A 20,724-nucleotide genomic window follows, 5' to 3' on the forward strand; every position below is an offset into this window, starting at 1 on the left:
CTAAAAAAAAAAAAAAAAAAAGTCAATCTGGTTCCTTTACAAGACGAGACATCTTGTCCCAATGTTTTCCACAGTAGTCTGAGACAATCTGATGAATGCTGCTAATTCTGAATGTATTTTAAGTATGTTTCAAACACTAAACTTTGACGTAAATGGGCATTTTTTCTAATACTTTATTTTTCAAGTGGATAATTTGAAGCCTGCAGCTCTGCCTCCCAGAATTTGGCTGAAAGAAGTCAAACTTCCAAAGTTGTTAAAATGTATCACTTCAACTTCCTAATTTGAAATCAAGACCAATCCTAAGACTACTTAGGGCCTTTTCTAGACTCTTCCAAGCCACTGCTGATTCTCCCCATTTCTTTTCTTTTTTTTTTTTTTTTGGAGAGTGGAGTCTCACTCTGTTGCCCAGGCCTGAGTGCAGTGGCGCAATCTCAGCTCACTGCAACCTCCGCCTCGCAAGTTCAAGCGATTCTTCTGCCTCAGCCTCCCGAGTAGCTGGGACTACAGGCATGTACCACCACACCCAGCTAATTTTTTGTATTTTTAATAGAGACGGGGTTTCACCGTGTTAGCCAGGATGGTCTCGAACTCCTGATCTCATGGTCTGCCCGCCTTGGCCTCTCAAAGGGCTGATTACAGGCGTGAGCCACTGCGCCCAGCCTTTTTTTTTTGGTTGCTGAGACAGAGTCTCACTCTGTCACCCAGGATGGAAATCTTGGCTCACTGCAACCTCCACCTCCTAGGTTCAAATGATTCTACTCCTGCCTCAACCTCCCACTAAGTAGCTGGGAATACAGGCATGTACCACCACACCTGGCTAATTTTTGTGTTTTTAGTAGAGACGGAGTTTTACCACATTGGCCAGGCTGGTCTCAAACTCCTGGACTCAAGTGATCCACCTCGGCCTTCCAAAGAGCTGGGATTACAGGCGTGAGCCACAAGGCCTGGTCGTCTCCCCAACTCTGACCTGACAATTCAGTGCTTTTTTACTGTAGATGGGTGGTCGGGGGAGAGGGAGGCAAACTTTCTGTAAAGGGCCGGAGAGTAAGTATTTTAGGCTTGGTGGACCAGACAGTCTGCATCACAACCCCTCCGCAGTGGTGCTTTGGGGTAAAGCAGTCACAAACGTGTGAGCAAATGGGCGTGTCTGTGTTCCAGTAAAGCATGATTTAGGGGAACAGGGGCGGACTGGATTTCACCCTGGAACCATGCATGGCTGGCCCTGCTTTTGTAGGTGACCTCGTACTGTTGCTGTTACGTCACGACACTGTCTCTTCAAGTACATCGTAATCACAGGGGAACAAGACCACGTGCTGATTTCTGGAACACTCTTCTCCCAACCTGGGCCTTCACCACTCCCTCCGCATTTCCAACTGCTTTCCAGGTGACACTGTGACACTGTCCTTTAAACCAGCAGTCCCCAACCTTTTTGGCATCAGGGACCGATTTTGTGGAAGACAATTTTTCCATGAATGGTGGGAAGGGGTGGGGGGACTGTTGGTTTCAGGATGATTCAAGCGCATTTGAATTACTGCACACTTTATTTCGATTAGGATGACATTGTAATACATAATGAAGCAATTCTACAACTCACCATCATGTAGACTCAGTGGGAGCCTGAGCTTGTTTTCCTACAACTAGACGGCCCCATCTGGGGGTGACGGGAGACAGCGACAGATCATCAGGCATTAGATTCTCCTAAGCAGCGTGCGACCTACATCCCTCGCGTGCCAGTTCATAGGAGGATTTGCGCTCCTGTGAGAATCTAATGCCCGCTGATCCGCAGGAGGTAATGCCAGCGATGGGGAATTGTTGTAAAAACAGATGAAGGTAGGCTGGGTGCGGTGGCTCATGCCTGTAATACCAGCACTTTGGGAGGCCGAGGCAGGTGGATCATCTGAGGTCAGGAGTTTGAGACCAGCCTAACCAACATGGAAAAACCCCATTTCTACCAAAAAACACAAAAATTAGCTGGGCATGGTGGCCCATGCCTGTAATCCCGGCTACTCGGGAGGCTGAGGCAGGAGAGTCACTTGAACCCAGGAAGTGGAGGTTGTGGTGAGCCGAGATCATGCCACTGCACCCCAGCCTGGGCAACAAGAGCGAAACTCTGTCTCAAAACAAAAGAAAACAAAAAAAAAAGATGAAGGTTCACTTGCTCGCCCATGGCTCACCTTCCACTATGCAGCCTGTTTCCTAACAGGCCACAGACCAGTACTGATCCATGGCCTGGGGATTGGGGACCCCTGCCTTTTGTGTGTGTGTGTGTGTGTGTGTGTGTGTGTGTGTGTGTGTGATGGAGTCTTGCCCTGTCGCCCAGGCTGGAGTGTAATGTCATGATCTCGGCTCACTGCAACCTCCGCCTCCCGGGTCCAAGCGATCCTCCCGCCTCAGCCTCCTAAATGGCTGGGATTACAGGCATGCACCACCATGCCTGGACAATTTTTTGTATCTTTTAGTAGAGACGGGGTTTCACCATGTTGGTCAGGCTGGTCTCAAACTCCTGACCTTGTGATCCGCCTGCCTTGGCCTCCCAAAGTGCTGGGATTACAGGCATGAGCCACTGCACCCAGCCTGGACCCCTGCTTTAAACCAAAAGATGTGAAGGATCTGGAATACTCACCACTTAATATCCTGTCCATATCAGCAAGAGTTAGTCTGTGGTGATGAAATTTGCAATCTTTTAGAAATCTCCAGAAGTGAAGCTTTGTCATCAGAAAGGTATTATCCAGAGAGTGGTCGCATCCCAGGCTGCTATAAAAGCTGTAGATTCTTCTTAATTCTGTAATATTTCTTAACACAGCATATTCTACCTGAAAGGAAGAAAGTCATGCGTGGATTAAGAATAAAAGATGGCTGGGCACGGTGGCTCAACCTTGATAGTTTTCTCAAGGGTTTGGAGCTTTTCGTTTGTTTTGAAAATACGCACTTACTCCACATACAGTCAGGCTCCTGGGTCTCATGCACTGTATAAATTCTCTCTCTTTTTCCTTCTTCTATTCCTCCTCCTCCCCTCTCTCTATCTCCCCCACAATCTTTCTCCAACTTTAAGCACCTCTAGGCCACAGAATGTGTCTTATTAAACTAGGCTAGTGACCAGCAGAATGCCCATCACACAATAGAGACTCCCTGATTTCTTTCTTTCTTTTTTTTTTGTGAGACGGAGCCTCGCTGTCACCCAGGCTGGAGTGCCGTAGCACGATCTTGGCTCACTGTAATCTCCACCTCCTGGGTTCAAGCGATTCTCCTTCCTCAGTCTCCCAAGAGGCTGGGATTACAGGTGCCCACTACCACGCCTGGCTAACTTTTGTAATTTTAGTAGAGATGGGTTTTCACCATGTTGGCCAGGCTGGTCTTGAACTCCTGGCCTCAAGTGATCTGTCCACCTCGGCCTCCCAAAGTGCTGGGATTACAGGCATGAGCCACCATGCCCGGCCAAGACTCCCTGAGATTTGTCAAACCCAGGTCAATAGTCAGTTACCGATTCAGAAGTGGGCAAATGACCCTATTTGGCTCTGTGAAATGAAAGACCCTTTTAGAGAGCTTCTATCAAAAGTTCCTCCTTTTCTTCTACTTAGTATGGTATGCGGATGTGAAGGCTGGAACCAGAGCAGCTGACTTCCAATCACGAAGGAGGAAAAACACAAGGGTGAAAGTGACATGGTGGGAGATACTATGGATACATGGAAGAGAAATTCTGACAGCAATGAGTTGCTGAAGCCTACATTATTCTGTATTATACATGGCAGACAACACTAGACTGTCAGTTGCAAACCAAAACCACCATCACACATACACACACACACACACACACACACACCCAAAAAAACCCAAATAACCACTAAATACACAGGAAATCATTGACCATTGAAAATATTTTGCCAGGCACAGTGGCTCATGCCTATAATCCCAGCACTTTGGGAGACCGAGGCAGGAGGATTGTTTGAGGCCAGGAGTTTGAGACCAGCTTGGCCAACATGGTAAAACCCGCCTCACTACTTTAAAAAAAAAAAAAAAAAGAGCTGAGCATAGTGGTGCACACCTGTAGTCCCAGCTATTCAAGTGGCTGAGCCACAAGAATCGCTTAAACCCGGGAAGTGGAGGTTGCAGTGAGCCGAGATCGCGCCACTGCACTCCAGCCTGGGTGACAGAGTGAAACTCTGTCAAAAAGAAAAAAGAAAAAAGAGTCATGTAATCACCTTAGCAAAATAGTAAGTTATCCTATACAAAATAGATAATGTAATTTAATAGAGAATGACATGCCTTTTGTCAAAAAGAGTTCTGTAGATGGATGGTGATGGCTGCACAACAATGCGAATGTACTTCATGCCACTGGACTGTGCACTTAGAAATTAAGATGGTAGCCAGGCACGGTGGCTCAAGCCTGTAATCCCAGCACTTTCGGAGGCCGAGACGGGTGGATCACGAGGTCAGGAGATTGAGACCATCCTGGCTAACACGGTGAAACCCCGTCTCTACTAAAAAATACAAAAAAGTAGCTGGGCGACGCGGCAGGTGCCTGTAGTCCCAGCTACTCGGGAGGCTGAGGCAGGAGAATGGTGTAAACCCAGGAGGCGGAGCTTGCAGTGAGCTGAGATCCAGCCGTTGCACTCCAGCCTGGGCGGCAGAGCGAGGCTCCGTCTCAAAAAAAACCAAACAAACAAACAAAAAAAGAAATTAAGATGGTAAATCTTATGTGTACTTTACCACAATCAAAAAGACATCTAGAGCGCCTATATTTACAACATAGACAAAATAGACTTCAGAGAAATGAAAATTACCAGGGTTGGCCAGTGTGGTTGGTGGCTCACACCTGTAATCCCAGCACTCTGGGAGGCTGAGGTGGGCAGATCACTTGAGGTCAGGAGTTCGAGACCAGCCTGGCCAACATGACGAAACCCTGTCTCTACTAAAAATACAAAAATCAGCCAGGCGTAGTGGCCCGCACCTGTAATCGCAGCTACTCATGAGGCTGAGGAAGGAGAATCACTTGAACCTGGGAAGCAGAGGTTGCAGTGAGCTGAGATCGCACCAATGTACTCCAGCCTGGGCGACAGAGCAAGACTGCGTCTCAGAAAGAAAGAAAATTAGCAGGGTTAATAGGAAATTACGTGATGACCAAAAGAGCCAGAGCACCAATGCATAATGACCCTCCACGTGTGTGCCCCGAACAACAAACTTCAAATATATGAAGCAAAACTGACAGAACTGAAAGCGGAAATAGACAAATCTGCAATTATACTGGGACATGTCAACGGCTTTACATAATTTCAATGGCTTTACATCGTTGTTTGAAATGTGATCTTCCCAGGTCTGTACTCACCGTGCCATGTTTCTTATTGGAAACCCATTCTCCGTCGTACACGACTCCACTGGCGTAATAAAACCTGCCACATCTGTGACGATGTCCGTTTACAAACTCCCCTATGTATTCATTTCTCAAGGGATACTGGGAACTGGGGATTCTCTTTAGAAACCACGTGTGTGTTCCAAAGCCATTCTGGAAAGAAAGCAGACGGCCGTCAGACATGCGCAAAGCAGTTTCTCTCTTGACCCGAACCCCCTCAAAATTAGGATAAACACAATGAAAACTGCAAAGGGCGAAGAACTTGGACTCTGGAGTTGCACAGACTTGGGTTCCATTTCAGCTCAGCTGCTTATTAATGAGTCTTTCGAACTAAGGCAGATGATTTAAGCCTTCTAAGTTCCTCATCCGTAAAACAGAAACAACACCTGCCCTTCAGCTTAGATACAAAGGAGTTCGAAACCAGCCTGGCCAACATAGTGAAACCCCATCTCTACTAAAAATACAAAAAAAAAAAAAAAAAAATTAGCCGGGCCTTGGTGGTGGGCGCCTGTAATCTCAGCTACTCCAGAGGCTGAGGCAGGAAAATTGCTTGAACCCAGGAGGTGGAGGCTGCAGTGAGCTGAGATCACGCCACTGCACTCCAGCCTGGGCGACAGAGCAAGACTCTGTCTCTAAAAACAAACAGGCTGGGTTTGGTGGCTCATGCCTGTAATCCTAGCACCTTAGAAGGCTGAGGCATGCGGATCACTTGAGGTCAGGAGTTCGAATCCAACCTGGTCAACATGGTGAAACTCCATCCCTACTAAAAATACAAAAACAACAATTAGCCAGGTCATAGTGGCGGGTGCCTGTAATCTCAGCTACTCCAGAGGCTGAGGCAGGAGAACTGCTTGAACCTGGGAGGTGGAGGCTGCAGTGAGCCGAGATTGCATCACTGCACTCCAGCCTGGGCGACAGAGAGAGAGACTCCGTCTCAAAAAAAAAAAAAAAAAAAAAAAAAAAAAACCAAAAAGACATAATACATGTGTTGAGAATCAGTGGAGCGTCCGCCTCTGGGTATGAACTGCTCCCCCGCCCGGGCGTACCTGGAGGCCCCTTTCCCACCGCCCGGTGTGCTCTTCATTGGCGGTCAGCCACCTCATCCTCCCCTCCCCGTGGCGCATATTGTCTTCCCACTGGCCCTCGTATATATTTCCAGATTTATAACTAGGATGAAAGAAACCGAAGAAAAACAATCAGTTACCTCCTACACAACGTTTACCTTTAAGACATTCTTTTAAACACTCCCCTTGATCTCCTTTGAAGAAATCCACCCCTTGTACCTATACAATCTTCTCTGTATTTAAATTCAGGCCCGGCGCGGTGGCTCATGCCTGGAATCCCAGCACTTTGGGAGGCCGAGGCTGGAGGATCACCTGAGGTCAGGAGTTCGAGACCAACCTGACCAGTAAGGAGAAACCCCGTCTATCCTAAAAATACAAAATTAACCAGGCGTGGTGGCGCATGCTTGTAATCCCAGCTACTCGGGAGGCTAAGGCAGGAGAATCGCTTGAACCCAGGAGGTGGAGGTTGCGGTGAGCTGAGGTTGCATCATTGCACTCCAGCTTGGGCGACAAGAGTGAAACTCCATCTCAAAAACAAAAACAAAAAACAAAAATTAGCTGGGCATGGTGGTGGGCACCTGTAATCCCAGCTACTCGGGAGGCTGAGGCAGGAGAATCGCTTGAACTCAGAAGGTGGAGGTTGCAATGAGCCAAGATCATGCCACTGCACTCGAGCCTGGGCAACAGAATGAGACTGTCAAATAAATAGATAGGTAGGTAGGCAGATAGATAGATCAATAGATACGCAGGCATGAGGTCCTAAGGGAGCATGAGTCACTTTATTAAACCTTCTGACTAATAGGGTGACAAAGTGGGTAAGAGCCAGGTTTTTAAAATCTTTTAATTATTCCCTATTGTATCATGATTAGTTAATATTTGGCCAGTTTTTGAGATGGGATCTCACTGTGTCACTCAGGCTGGAGTGCAGTGGTACAATCATGGCGGGAGAATTGCTTAAACCCAGAAGGTGGAGGTTGCAGTAAGCCGAGATGGCACCACTGCACTCCAGCCTGGGTGACAGAGCAAGATTGCATCTCAAAAAAAAAAAAAGAAAAAAAATTCACTCTGCTTAGAGAGAAAACGTTCTGTGCAACTTTTGCACCTTACTTTTTTTTTTTTTTTTTGAGACGGAGCCTCGCTCTGTTGCCCAGGCTGGAGTGCAGTGGCTGGATCTCAGCTCACTGCAAGCTCCACCTCCCAGGTTTATGCCATTCTCCTGCCTCAGCCTCCCGAGTAGCTGGGACTACAGGTGCCCGCCACCTCGCCCGGCTAGTTTTTTGTATTTTTTAGTAGAGACGGGGTTTCACTGTGTTAGCCACGATGGTCTCGATCTCCTGACCTCGTGATCCGCCCGTCTCGGCCTCCCAAAGTGCTGGGATTACAGGCTTGACCCACCACACCCAGCCTGCACCTTACTTTTTTTTTTTTTTTTTTGAGACGAGTCTCGCTCTGTTGCCCAGGCTGGAGTGCAGTGGCTGGATCTCAGCTCACTGCAAGCTCCACCTCACCGGTTTACCATTCTCCTGCCTCAGCCTCCCGAGTAGCTGGGACTACAGGTGCCCGCCACCCTCGCGCCGGCTAGTTTTTTGTATTTTTAGTAGAGACGGGGTTTCACTGTATTAGCCAGGATGGTCTCGATCTCCTGACCTTGTGATCCGCCCGTCTCGGCCTCCCAAAGTGCTGGGATTACAGGCTTGACCCACCGCGCCCGCCTGCACCTTACTTTTGAATATCCAAACTGAACATGTTTTGGGCCCACAAACACTTCTTTGCCCACACCCCAAGCGCGGCCATGGTCATACCTACCATCTTATTCCCCAGCCCTTTTTGATGTTTTGCACCCAGTCTCTCTCATACCAACACGTACCCTCTTGATTGTAATAAATGGAGCCCTGAAACAAATAATATCATCTTTAAAACTATCAAACCTCACGACACAAATGCTTTGTCAAATGTTTAAGGATATCAACTTAAAAACTAGAACCTACACAGAGGTCAATGCCATATGTAAGCAAGACATATAACCTGTTATTTTTCTGTTTTGCTGTCAAGAAAGTGGGAAAACTGCTGCACAAGGGGAAATGAGATAATGTCACGAATCAATTTCTCCTTAATAAAGTGTCTTATTGGCTAGGCATGGTGGCTCACGTCTGTAACCCCAGCACTTTGGGAGGCCGAGGTGGGCGGATCACAAGGTCAGGAGTTCGAGACCGGCCTGGCCAACATGGTGAAACCCTGTCTCTACTAAAAATACAAAAATTACCAGGGTGTGGTGGCACATGCCTGTAATCCCAGCTACTTGGGAGGCTGAGGCAGGAGAATCACTTGAACCTGGGAGGCAGAGGTTGCAGTGAGTCCAGATCGTGCCACACTGCACTCCAGCCTGGGTAATAGACCGAGACTCCGCCTCAAAATAAAATAAAATAAAAAATGCCATATTAAGGCACAGAATGACTGCACTCATCATATTCAAGTCTATTCATTATATCCAGTAACTATAAGTCAATTAAGTACCTAAAGAAATCCTGTCTGTTGCCACTTGGAGTGAACAGTTGAGCCTTCCATGTAACGGAAGGTCACTCTCTCTTAGGCACCAGAACCATCGTTGTTTTACCCATTTGGACATCCTACTCATTTTACTGCCTCTAAGTATAAGTGAGCATAGTGTACCCTTTGATCTACATTGAAAAGCCTCAAAAGGCTTTTTCACAGGTTTATCTGTGTGTGAGAGAGACAGAAACAGAGAGAGAATTTTTCTATCTTCTCTCTCACGATCAGGCAAACTCATTCCTTCCTGCAGCCATTCAGATGCTGCTGTCTGGAAGTCACCGTGCCCAGTCCCTCCAATATGTTTCAAGCAATCTGCTGTAAGCTAAAACACACACACACACACACACACACACACACACACAAAACAAAACTCAATAAACAGCCATTCAGATGCTGCTGTCTGGAAGTCACCGTGCCCAGTCCCTCCAATACATCTCAAGCAATCTTCTGTAAGCTAAAACACGCACACACACACACAACAACAACACAACTCAATAAATAGCCATTGAGATGGTGCTGTCTGGAAGTCACCGTGCCCAGTCCCTCCAATAGGTCTCAAGCAATCTGCTGTAAGTTAAAACACACACACACACACACACACACACACACACACACAACACCACAACTCAATAAACAGCCTGTTAAAGCCTGCATATGTCCAGGCACAGTGGCGCACGCCTGTAATCCCAGCACTTTGGGAGGCCGAGGCGGGTGGATCACTTGAGGTCAGGAGTTGGAGACCACCCTGGCTAACATGGCAAAACCCCGTCTCTACTAAAAATACAAAAACTAGCTGGGCATGGTGGTGCACACCTGCAGTCCCAGTTACTTGGGAGACTGAGGCAGGAGAATTGCTTGAACCCAGGAGGCGGAGCTTGCAGTGAACTGAGATGGAGCCACTGCACTCCAGCCTGGGCAACACAGCGAGGCTCCGTCTCAAAAAAAAAAAAAATTAATAAAATGGTTAATTTACGTAATGTGAATTTCACCTTAATAAACAAAAAGTGAATATGCCCTGGACAGCGCCGCCAGCCCATACCCGCTTCTCTCTCCATGTGGCCACCCAGCCCCTCCCTTGCTCTCCACACGGCCACCCCATCCCCTTTCTGCCCCGCCCCCCACCCCGCCTTGCCCCCCATGGCCGACTCCCCCCAGTGGCTGCCCATCTTCCCTGCCCTCTACCGGGCCGCGCCGCTCGCCCGTGGCTGCCCATCCCCCCACCCCGTCACTCCCGCCCCCTCCCCCGCCCTCCACAGGGCCGCCCCGCCCCGCCCCGCCCCGCCCACCTTCCCGTGCCGCCTGCCATTGCACCAGTGGCCGATGTAGGATGCGGGCTGGGTGCTGCACTTGAACATCCCGAACCCGTTCCTCATGCTGTTGACCACTTCGCCTTCGTACATGCTGCCGTCCGGCCACGTGTACACGCCGTGGTTCATCGGGACATTCTTCACAAAGTCGCCCTGAAGCAGAAGGGCCATGGGGTGACAGAAGGAAGAGTTGGGGGTGGGGGCGGGAATCCCTAGTCCTGTGGGCGGTTCCAGGAGCTGCCTGACCTCTGATTCTGTTCTTGCCTCTCCTGTGGACACGCATTGAACATCCCCTCGCATTCTCTCTCTTCCTGGTCTGCATTTCCCATCCTCTCTCATGCGACCCGACCACTGGGCGGAAGCTCAGGCAGGAGGAAATATCTGGGAGGCTGCAGGTCGACCGAGCTCGAAGGAGCGAGCAGGTGAGGTTGGAAAGTGCTGGCTTCCAATCCTGACCCGGGGAACTTCAGATTCTTAGAACTCACCTTGGCAGGGCGCAGTGGCTCACGCCTGTAATCACAGCACTTTGGGAGACCGAGGGAGGATTGCTTGAGGCCAGGAATTTGAGGCCAGCCTGGGCAACCGAGGGAGACCCTGTCTCTAGAAAAATATTTAATTTGTTTTTGTTCTTATTTTTCAGACAGAGTCTCACTCTGTTGCCCAGGCTGGAGTGCAATGGTGCCATCTTGGCTCACTGCAACCTCTGCCTCCCATTTTCAAGCAATTCTCCTGCCTCAGCCTCTCAAGTAGCTGGGATTACAGGCACCCACCACCACACCCTGCTAATTTTTTTATATTTTTAGTAGAGACGGAGTTTTGCCATGTTGGCCAGGCTGGTCTCAAACTCCTGACCTCAGGTGTTCCACCTGCCTCAGCCTCCCAAAGTGCTGGGATTAACAGGCGTGAGCCATCATGCCTGGCTTTTTTTTTTGAGACAGGGTCTCACTCTGTCACCTAGGCTGGAGTGCAGCGGCGCAATCACAGCTCACTGCAGCCTTGACCTCCCGGGCTCAAGTGATCCTCCCACCACGCCCCCCAAATAGCTGAGACTACAGGTGTGTATGCCACAAGCCTCACTAATTTTTAAATATTTTGTGGAGATGGGGTTTCTCTATGTTGCCCAGGCTGGTCTGGTCTCAAACTCCCAGCCTCAAGTGATCCTCCCACCTTGGCCTCCCAAGTAGCTGGGACTACAGGTGCATGCCACCAAGGTGCAGTGGTGTACGCCTATAATTCCAGCACTTTGGGGGTGCTGAGGTGAGAGGATCTGTTGAGCCCAGGAGGTTGAGGCTGCAGTGAACTATGACCACTGCATTCCAGCCTGGGTGACAAAGCAAGATCCTGTGTCTAATGGAAAAAAAAAAGGAGGTGAATTCACTGTTCCCTCCAGGCTTAATGATGACTGGGGCAGTTCCTCTTTCTTTTTCCTTTTTTTTCCCCCCCAAGAGGGAGTATTGCTCTTGTTGCCCAGGTTGAGTGCGACGGTGCAGTCTCGGCTCACTGCAACCTCTGCCTCCCAGGTTTAAGCAATTCTTCTACCTTAGCCTCCCGAGTAGCTGGGATTACAGGTGCCCACCATCACGCCCAGCACATTTTTGTAGTTTCAGTAGAGATAGTTTCACCATATTGGCCAGGCTGGTCTCAAACTCCTGACCTCAGGTGATCTGCCTGCCTCGGCCTCCCAAAGTGTTGGGATTACAGGCATGAGCCACTGCGCCCGGTCAGAAAATCCTTCTTTCTGCCACAGGTCATCAAAATATTCTGTAAACAAGTCAGTCAACAGCCTGCCCCAGGGGCAACTGCTAGGGAACCCGCTCTGCCCAGGACATCTGAGTGGACAGCAGGCAGCACGCTGCACACCACCCAGCAGCGTCGGATCCTCTTCCAGGAACCTGAACTCCCTGGAGGCAGCCAAGTCAGCAGACAAAAGAGGACAGCACAGCCTGGCCTGATCACTAGCCAGGACCCATGAGACCAGCCGGCCTCTCTCTGAGGATGCTTCTAGGAGACCCCCGAGTCCTGCCCAGAAGCCCCCGACTGGGCTGGAGCGGGGATCTGTGCCTGCAAAAATGACCCCCCCACCTGCCGAGAGTTTCCCGCGACAATGAGGCACGGCGGGGGGGGGGTTCTTGGTAAATTACCATTTAAAGACCAGAAATTGGCCTGGTGCGTAGCTCACACCTGTAATCCCTGCACTTTGGGAGGCTGAGGTGGGCAGATCACCTGAAGTCAGGGGTTTGAGACCAGCCTGGCCAACATGGCGAAACCCCGTCTCTACTAAAAATACAAAAATTAGCCCGGCATGGTGGCGCGCGTCTGTAATCCCAGCTACTCTGGAGCGAGGCAGGAGAATTGCTTGAACCCAGGAGGTGGAGGTTGCAGTGAGCCGAGATCCCGCCACTGCACTCCAGCCTGGGCGACAGAGCGAGACTCTGTCTCAAAAATAAAATAAAATAAATAGAATAAAATAAGGACGAGAAACCTTGCATGTCAGTCGCTGTCGCATGGGAAGGGAGCTGGCATGAATCCAAGGTGGGGGCCCAATCCTCAGGCTCCCCTGGAACTTGGAGATCCTCCTCGCCCCGCCAGTGAGGGTCAGTCCCTCCCTCTCTCTCCCTGCTCCTCTCACCGCCCAGCTGCAGTTGGCTTCCCGGCCCAAACTTGACTCCGTTTCCATCATTGCCTGGGTGTTATTTGAATAAGTGCATTATGCGCATGTGTTTTAAATGTCATCATTACCATTTATAAACACCATCTGTTAGCAACTCTGCATTTGGGAATTTTAGAATAGCATTTCAGGCGCTCACTCACTTTGTGGGTGGGAATTGAGCCTGGTACAATCCCTTGGAGAACAATTTGGTCCTTGCAATCAGTTTAAAAATACATATTCTCAACCCCGCAAGACAGGTGAAATGAAAGCCACATAATTGAATACACGCAGCCAGTAAAAACAGATCTGCATCCATGGATATGGTTTGATCTCAAAATTAAAGGTACAGGCCAGGTGCGGTGGCTCACGCCTACAATCCCCAACACTTTGGGAGGCCGAGGTGGGAGGATCGCTTAAGCCCAGGAGTTCAAGACCAGCCTGGGCAACACAGCAAGACCCTGTCTCTGAAAAAAAAAAAAAAAGTAAAAATAAATTAGCCAGGCACTGTGGAGCACACCTGTAGTCTCAGCTACTCAGCAGGCTGAGCCGAGAGGATCGCTTGAGCCTGGGAGTTTGAGGCTGCCGTGAGTCATCATCTCACCACTGCACTTCAGCCTGGGTGACACAGCAAGACCCCACGTCAGACTAGGTAAATGTGCCAAAGAGAGTGTGTAATAAACTGTGTGTGTTTGTGAAAAGCAAGACAGGCTACAGAAGGTCCAGGCTGCCGTGAGTCATGATTGCACCACTGTACTCCAGCCTGGGCAACAGAGCAAGACCCTATCTCCAAAAAAAAAAAAAGTAGGACAAGCTGCATACATGTTTGTGTGCTCTCTGTGCTGAGAAGGCGTGGAATACCTCTAGAACACACAAACCAGTAACAATTCCTCCTGGGTTCGGTGTAGTCATGAGTTACTAGATCCTCTGGTTCTGTGAATTTTTCTTAACCCATCTGCTGAATTACATCTACGAAAACAGGCTGTTCAATTGTGGGAAACTGATTGTTCTATCCAACAATCCCAGTTTAGAACTATAACTGGTTATATGCCTCACCTCGTATTTTAATCCATCGGCCCAAATATAAGTCCCTTGTCCATGCATGAGTCCTTCTGAAAACATACCCTTCAAAACAAAGCAACGACAAATGCTTAGAATGCAGTTGACATATATATATATATATATTTGAGATGAGGTCTGGTTCTGTCACCCAGGCTGGAGTGCAGTGGTATGATCATAGCTCACTGCAGCCTCGACCTCCTAGGCTCCAGCAATCCTCCCACTTCAGCCTCCCGAGTAGCTGGGACTACAGGCATCCACCACCATGCCCAGCTAGTTTTTGTATTTTTTGTAGAGACGGGATTTCACCGTGTTGGCCAGGCTGGTCTTGAAATCCTGAGCTCAAGCAACGCGCCCAACTTGGCCTCCCAAAGTGCTGGGATTATAGGCGGGAGCCACCGTGTCTGGCCGGCAGCTGATGATGATCTCACACAGCTGCCTTATCCCAGTTTCCCGTGTGTGAAGATGTTTGTCTGCGCACTCAGCAGCAGCTGCGTCCTACTGAGTCCTACTTTGAGCTGGCTCCACGCTGGGATCCATCCTTCTCTAAAAAGGATCTAAGAGGGCCTCATCTTCATGACCTAAGGATGACCTCGGCTACAAAACTGTGTTCTCAACTGGGTGCGGGGGCTCACACCTGCAATCCCAGCATTTTAGGAGTCTGAGGCAGGAGGATCACTTGTGGCCAGGAGTTCAAGACCAGCCCTGGCAACACAGCAAGTCCTTGTCTCTACCAAAAAGAAAAAAAAAAAAATTTAGCCAGGCATGGTAGCTCACGCCTGTACTCCCAGCTATTCAAGAGGCTGAGGAGGGAGGATCGTTTGACTCCGGGAGGTCAAGGCCGCAATGAGCTATGATCACACCACTGCACTCCAGCTTTGGTGACCGAGTGAGACCCTGTCTCAAGAAATAATAAAATAATCAGGAAAAGAAACAAATCTAAAATAACTTGTATTATACTGAGCATTATTTTTACCTTAAATAGGTAATCAGGGTTCAGAATAATATCAGCACGAAGAGCTTCCAATTTCTTTTGAAGCATCAGTGGATTTTACTGAAGATTTGCAAATCTCGGACCATCACCCCACACCTTCCTCCCCCTCCTGCAGGTTCTCAAATGCACAACTCACACGAAGGTACAACCGCCTTGAAAGACTGTGAAGCCTTTTCCCTCATACAGCCCACGAACTTTCTCCCCTTCATAGCTACAGAGAAATAAAGGGAATTCAAGGTAATGAATAATGTGAATACACCCAGGTGACAGTGGGTTAAAATATATAACTATGTAATGGGAAGAATGAAGTCAGGAAAAAAAATACATATATATATATACACACACACACACACATAGCTAGAAAGTAGAATAGGTTACTAGCGGTTTGAAGGTGGGGTGAGGAATGAAGGAGTTTGGGGTTTTTTTGTTTTGTTTTTTTGGTTTTTTTTTTTTTTTTTTTTTTGAAATGGAGTCTCACTCTGTCGCCTGGGCTGGATGGAGTGCAGTGGCGTGATTTCGGTTCACTGCAACCTCCGCCTCCCGGGTTCAAGTGATTCTCCCACCTCAGCCTCCTGAGTAGCTGGGATTATAGGAATATGTCACCATGCCTAGTGAATTAATGTGTTTTCAGTAGAGATGGGGTTTCACCATGTTGGCCAGACTGGTCTCAAACTCCTGATCTCAAGTGATCCGCCCACCTCAGCCTCCCAAAGTGCTTGGATTCCAGGCTTGAACCACTGGACCTGGCCTGGAGTTACTATTTAATAGATGGTCGTACAACACTGTGAATGTACTTAAAGCCATTGAATTGCACACTTAAAATAATTAAGATAGTATATTTTGTTATATATGTTTCACCACAATAAACTCTCTCTCTCTATATATATATATGCTATGGGGCTCTAGTTTGCTACTTGAGTGATGGGCTTACTAGAAGCCCAAATCTCAGCATCACATAACATACCCTTGTAACCTGCACATGTAACCCCCTAAATCTAAAATAAAATAAAATTTTAAATACATACAGTTACCTTCAGGCCAGGCACAGTGGCTTATGTCTGTAATCTCAGCACTTTGGGAGGCTGAGGGAGGTGGCTCACCTGAGGTCAGGAGTTCGAGACCAGCCTGGCCAACATGGTGAACCCCCCCCCCATCTCTACTAAAAGTACAAAAATTAGCTGGGTGTGTTGGCGGGCGCCTGTAATCTCAGCTACTCAGGAGGCTGAGGCAGGAGAATTGCTTGACCGTGGGAGGCGGAGGTTGCAGTGAGCCAAGATCGCACCACTGCACTCCAGCCTGAACGACAGAGTGAAACTGCATCTCGAAATAAAATAAAATACACCGCCTGACTGGCAGTGTTGTACCCTATGGCACCCCCATTAAAATCACCTCTCCATGATGAGTTTGGTCAGAATGGACTCTTCGTATTGGGTAGCATCTTCATTCTGCTGAACGTTTCGGGGGTCTTTTTTGGGTTTCGCTTCGTTAAGCTGCATTCCCAGCAATGGGACGCCAGCTGGGGACATCTCTTGCCTAGTGGTGTTGCCATCTTGTTTGGAAAAGTCTAGATTATCAGAGAGAGATGAGGGAGAGGGGGCCGACTTCTCCCCTCTTTTGTCTGCTTTTTTCTTTTCTTTCACCATTGCCTTGGGAAGATCCAATGGTTACTTGAATCAAATGATTCCTTTGGTTCAGAGCTGCTTATTTCAAAGCACTGATGAGTTTTATCTGAAAAATAAAAATTACATCTCCAAACACTTGGGGTTTTCACTTGTAGTTAAAATTTTAGTTTTACAACACAATGTCATTATCATTCTCCTGCCAAAGTCTGAAAAATTAGTTACCAGGGCCAGGTGTGGCAGCTCACACCTGCAATCTCAGCACTTCGGGGAGGCTGAGGCGGGAGGATCATGTGAGTCCAGGAGGTCGAGATTAGCCTAGGCAACGTAGTGAGACGCCCCCTCTCTATAAAAATAAAAATAGGCCGGGCGCGGTGGCTCAAGCCTGTAATCCCAGCACTTTGGGAGGCCGAGATGGGCGGATCACGAGGTCAGGAGATCAAGACCATCCTGGCTAACATGGTGAAACCCCGTCTCTACTAAAAAAAAAATACAAAAAACTAGCCGGGTGAGGTGGCGGGCGCCTGTAGTCCCAGCTACTCGGGAGGCTGAGGCAGGAGAATGGCATATAAACTCGGGAGGTGGAGCTTGCGATGAGCTGAGATCCGGCCACTGCACTCCAGCCCGGGCGACAGAGCGAGACTCCGTCTCCAAAAATAAAAAAAAAATAAAAAAAAATTAAAAAAAATAAAATTAAAAATAAAAATAAAAATAAATGAGCCAGGCGTGGTGGCACAGGCCTGTAGTCCCAGCGACTAGGGAGGCTCAGGTGGGAGGACTGCTTGAGCCTGGGAGGTCGAGAGATCACACCACTGCACTCCAGTCTAACAGAGCAAGACTCTGTCTCAAAAATCATAAGAATTACAAGGTTCAAGCACCATCAGTTTATAAATATACAACCTCAACACTGCATTGGTTGTTCCCAAACTTTTTTTTATTTTTGAGACAGTCTCACTCTGTCACCCAGCTTGGAGCACAGTGGCACAATCACGGCTCACTGCAGCCTCAACCTCCCAGGCTCAGGTGATCCTTCCACCTCAGCCTCCCAAGTAGCTGGGACCACAGGCATGCATCACCACACCTGGCTAATTTTTTGTAGAGACAGGGTCTTGCTATGTTGCCTTGGCTGGTCTGGAACTCCTGAGCTCAAGCAGTCTGGCTGTCTCAGCCTCCCAAAGTGCTGGGATTATAGGTGTGAGCCACTGCACCTGGCCCTAAAAATTATTTAAGTTGGAACCATTGTCTAGCATGGTTTCTTGAAAGGTATCCCTACACATGAAAAAGGCTACTTAACCTCTCAGGTCTTGCGTGCAGCCAATTCACACTTTAAAAGCCCCTCTCCCGCCGGGTGGTGACTCACACCTGTAATCCCAGCACTTTGGGAGGCCGAGGCGGGCAGATCACGATGTCAGGAGATCAAGACCACCCTGGCTAACACGGTGAAACCCCGTCTCTACTAAAAATACAAAAAATTAGCCAGGCAAGGTGGCACATGCCTGTAATCCCAGCTATTCAGGAGGCTGAGGCAGGAGAATTTCTTGAACCCAGGAGGTGGAGATTGCAGTGAGCCGAGATCATGCCACTGCACTCTAGCCTGGGCAACAGAGTGAGACTCTGTCTCAAAAAAAAAAAAAAAAGAGCCCCTCCTTATAGGTCAGCATTGTAAAGTGTGCAAGAGCTGGATTCAGGGTCCTGCATTATCCATTACCAGTTCTGTGGTTTTTTGCACGGGCTGGAGTGCAGTGTCGCGATCTTAGCTCACTGCAACCTCTGCCTCCTGGGTTCACACCATTCTCCTGCCTCAGCCTCCTGAGTAGCTGGGACTACAGGCACCTGCCACCACGCCCCGCTAATTTTTTTTGTACTTTTAGTAGAGACAGGGTTTCACCGTGTTAGCCAGGATGGTCTTGATTTCCTGACCTGGTGATCCGCCTGCCTCAGCCTCCCAAAGTGCTGGGATTACAGGCGTGAGCCACCAGGCGTGGGCGCCTGGCCCAGTTCTGTGTTTGGGTTTTTTTTTTTTTTTTTTTTTTCCAGACAGAGTCTAGCCCTGTCATCCAGGCTGGAATGCAGTGGCAAGATCTCAGCTCACTGCAACCTCCGCCTCCTGGGTTCAAGTGATTCTCCTGCTTCAGCTTCTCGAGTAGCTGGGATTATAAGCGCCTGCTACCACACTCAGTTAATTTTATATTTAGTAGAGATGGGTCTCACTGCATTGGTCAGGCTGGTCTTGAACTCCCAACCTTGTGATCTGCCCACCTTGGCCTCCCAAAGTGCTGGGATTACAAGTGTGTGCCACCGCGCCCCACCGGTTTTTTGTTTTTGTTTTTTTTTTTTTGAGACGGGAGTCTTGCTACATTTTGCCCAGGCTGGTTTTAAACTCCTGGCCTCAAGCAATCTTCCCACCTCCTCCTCCCAAAGTGCTAGGATTGCAGGCATGAGCCACTGAGCTCGGTCAAGTGCTGTGTTCTAAAGCAAGTTGCCTAATCTCCTCTGCCTCACAAATAGAAATAACAGTACCTTGTATCATAAGAATTAAATGGGCCGGGCGCGGTGGCTCAAGCCTGCAATCCCAGCACTTTGGGAGGCCGAGGCAGGCGGATCACGAGGTCAGGAGTTCGAGACCATCCTGGCTAACATGGTGAAACCTCGTCTCTACTAAAAAATACAAAAAACTAGCCGGGCGCGTTTGCGGGCGCCTGTAATCCCAGCTACTTGGGAGGCTGAGGCAGGAGAATGGCGTGAACCCAGGAGGCGGAGCTTGCAGTGAGCTGAGATCCGGCCACTGCACTCCAGCCTGGGTGACAGAGCAAGACTCCGTCTCAAAAAAAAAAAAAAAAAAAAAAAAAAAGAATTAAATGGGTGACACACAGAAAAATCCCTAAGTACAGGGTACAGAGCAAAGTCAATAAATTGAGTGATTATCTCGTCCCTTTCCTGTTTTCAAACTTGAAATCACTGGTTTCCTACTCCCTCTAGCACTGCCATCGATTGAGCCCCTCTCATATGCCAGACAAGCAAGGAACCTGTGCTGGAGTTGCGTTTCCAGTGCATCGTTGCTTGAGCTGTATTTCCAGCGCGCCCTTGCTCGAGCTCCGTTTCCAGCGCATATCTTTGCTTGCCTGGCATATGAGCTGCGGTGCAGGGTTTCAAAGTCATAGTTTTCATGGTTTCCCTAATCTGGCCCCACCAAAAGCACCCTGGTCCATCAGGCAGGATGCATAGGTGAGCCATGTGGTGAAGGCCAGGTCTGGTCCCTTTTCGTAGGCCCGACGGGTGCAGTGGGTCCTTCTTGCCCTCTTCTTCCTGGATGCCATCCTCTGGCCACCCCACCCTCCAGCTGAACCCACCTCCAGCCTTCTCTCTTCCTCCATTATTTATTTATTGAAACAGGGTCTCGCTCTGTCACCCAGGCTGGAGTGCAGTGGTGTTATCTCGGCTCACTGCCACCTCCGCCTCCCGGGTTGAAGTTATTCTCCTGCGTTAGCCTCCCAAATAGCTGGGATTACAAGCACCCGCCACCACTCCTGGCTAATTTTTGTATTTTCAGTAGAGACGGGGTTTCACCATGTTGGCCAGGCTAGTCTCAGACTCCTAACCTCAGGTGATCCTCCCGCCTCGGCCTCCCAAAAGTGCTGGGATTACAGGCGTGAGCCACCGCGCCCAGCCAAGCTTTCTCTCTTCCTTCAAACACTACCTTGCTCCTTCACACCCCCGACCACTGTCTCGGCGAAGCCACCCCGGGTCACCTAGCCCAAGCTGCTCTCACCTCTAAATTGAGAGGGGCCTTTACTACGAGCTTTTCGGTCCTCTGTCAGTGACCTACAAATAAGTGAACTACAAATCAAGCCAATTTCGTTTCTCAGTGCGTGTTTCCTAATGTTTCCTCTGTTCTCCTGGGCTTAAGGAGAGGCCATCTCGTGTATCTACGGTGAGGCGGGAAGAACGGGCTCCCTGCACTGGTCGGCCCGGCCTAGGCCCTCCTCGCCCATCACGCAAGTGCTCGGGTCCTGGGAGGCCGCGTCAGTCCGGCCGGGAAGGAGCAGGACCCGGTCGCCACCGCTGTCCCGGCTACGCATGACCGCGGCCTGGGGCGCTCACCTCGCTCCAGGAGCCCAGAGACCTCGCCGGGCTCGG

General features: G+C 49.2%; 1 protein-coding gene and 1 pseudogene across 1 annotated transcript in view; one reads left to right on the plus strand and one right to left on the minus strand.

Moving 5' to 3' along the window:
* LOC115898231 overlaps nt 1-16,611 on the minus strand; it is a 36,285-nt pseudogene extending 19,674 nt beyond the window's left edge.
* LOC104667537 (protein PMS2CL-like) overlaps nt 1-20,724 on the plus strand; it is a 1,213,215-nt gene that overhangs the window by 946,926 nt on the left and 245,565 nt on the right. The gene's annotated exons all lie outside the window — the stretch shown is intronic.

Source organism: Rhinopithecus roxellana, chromosome 6 (assembly GCF_007565055.1).
Source record: "Rhinopithecus roxellana isolate Shanxi Qingling chromosome 6, ASM756505v1, whole genome shotgun sequence".
Classification (NCBI taxonomy): Eukaryota; Metazoa; Chordata; class Mammalia; order Primates; family Cercopithecidae; genus Rhinopithecus; species Rhinopithecus roxellana.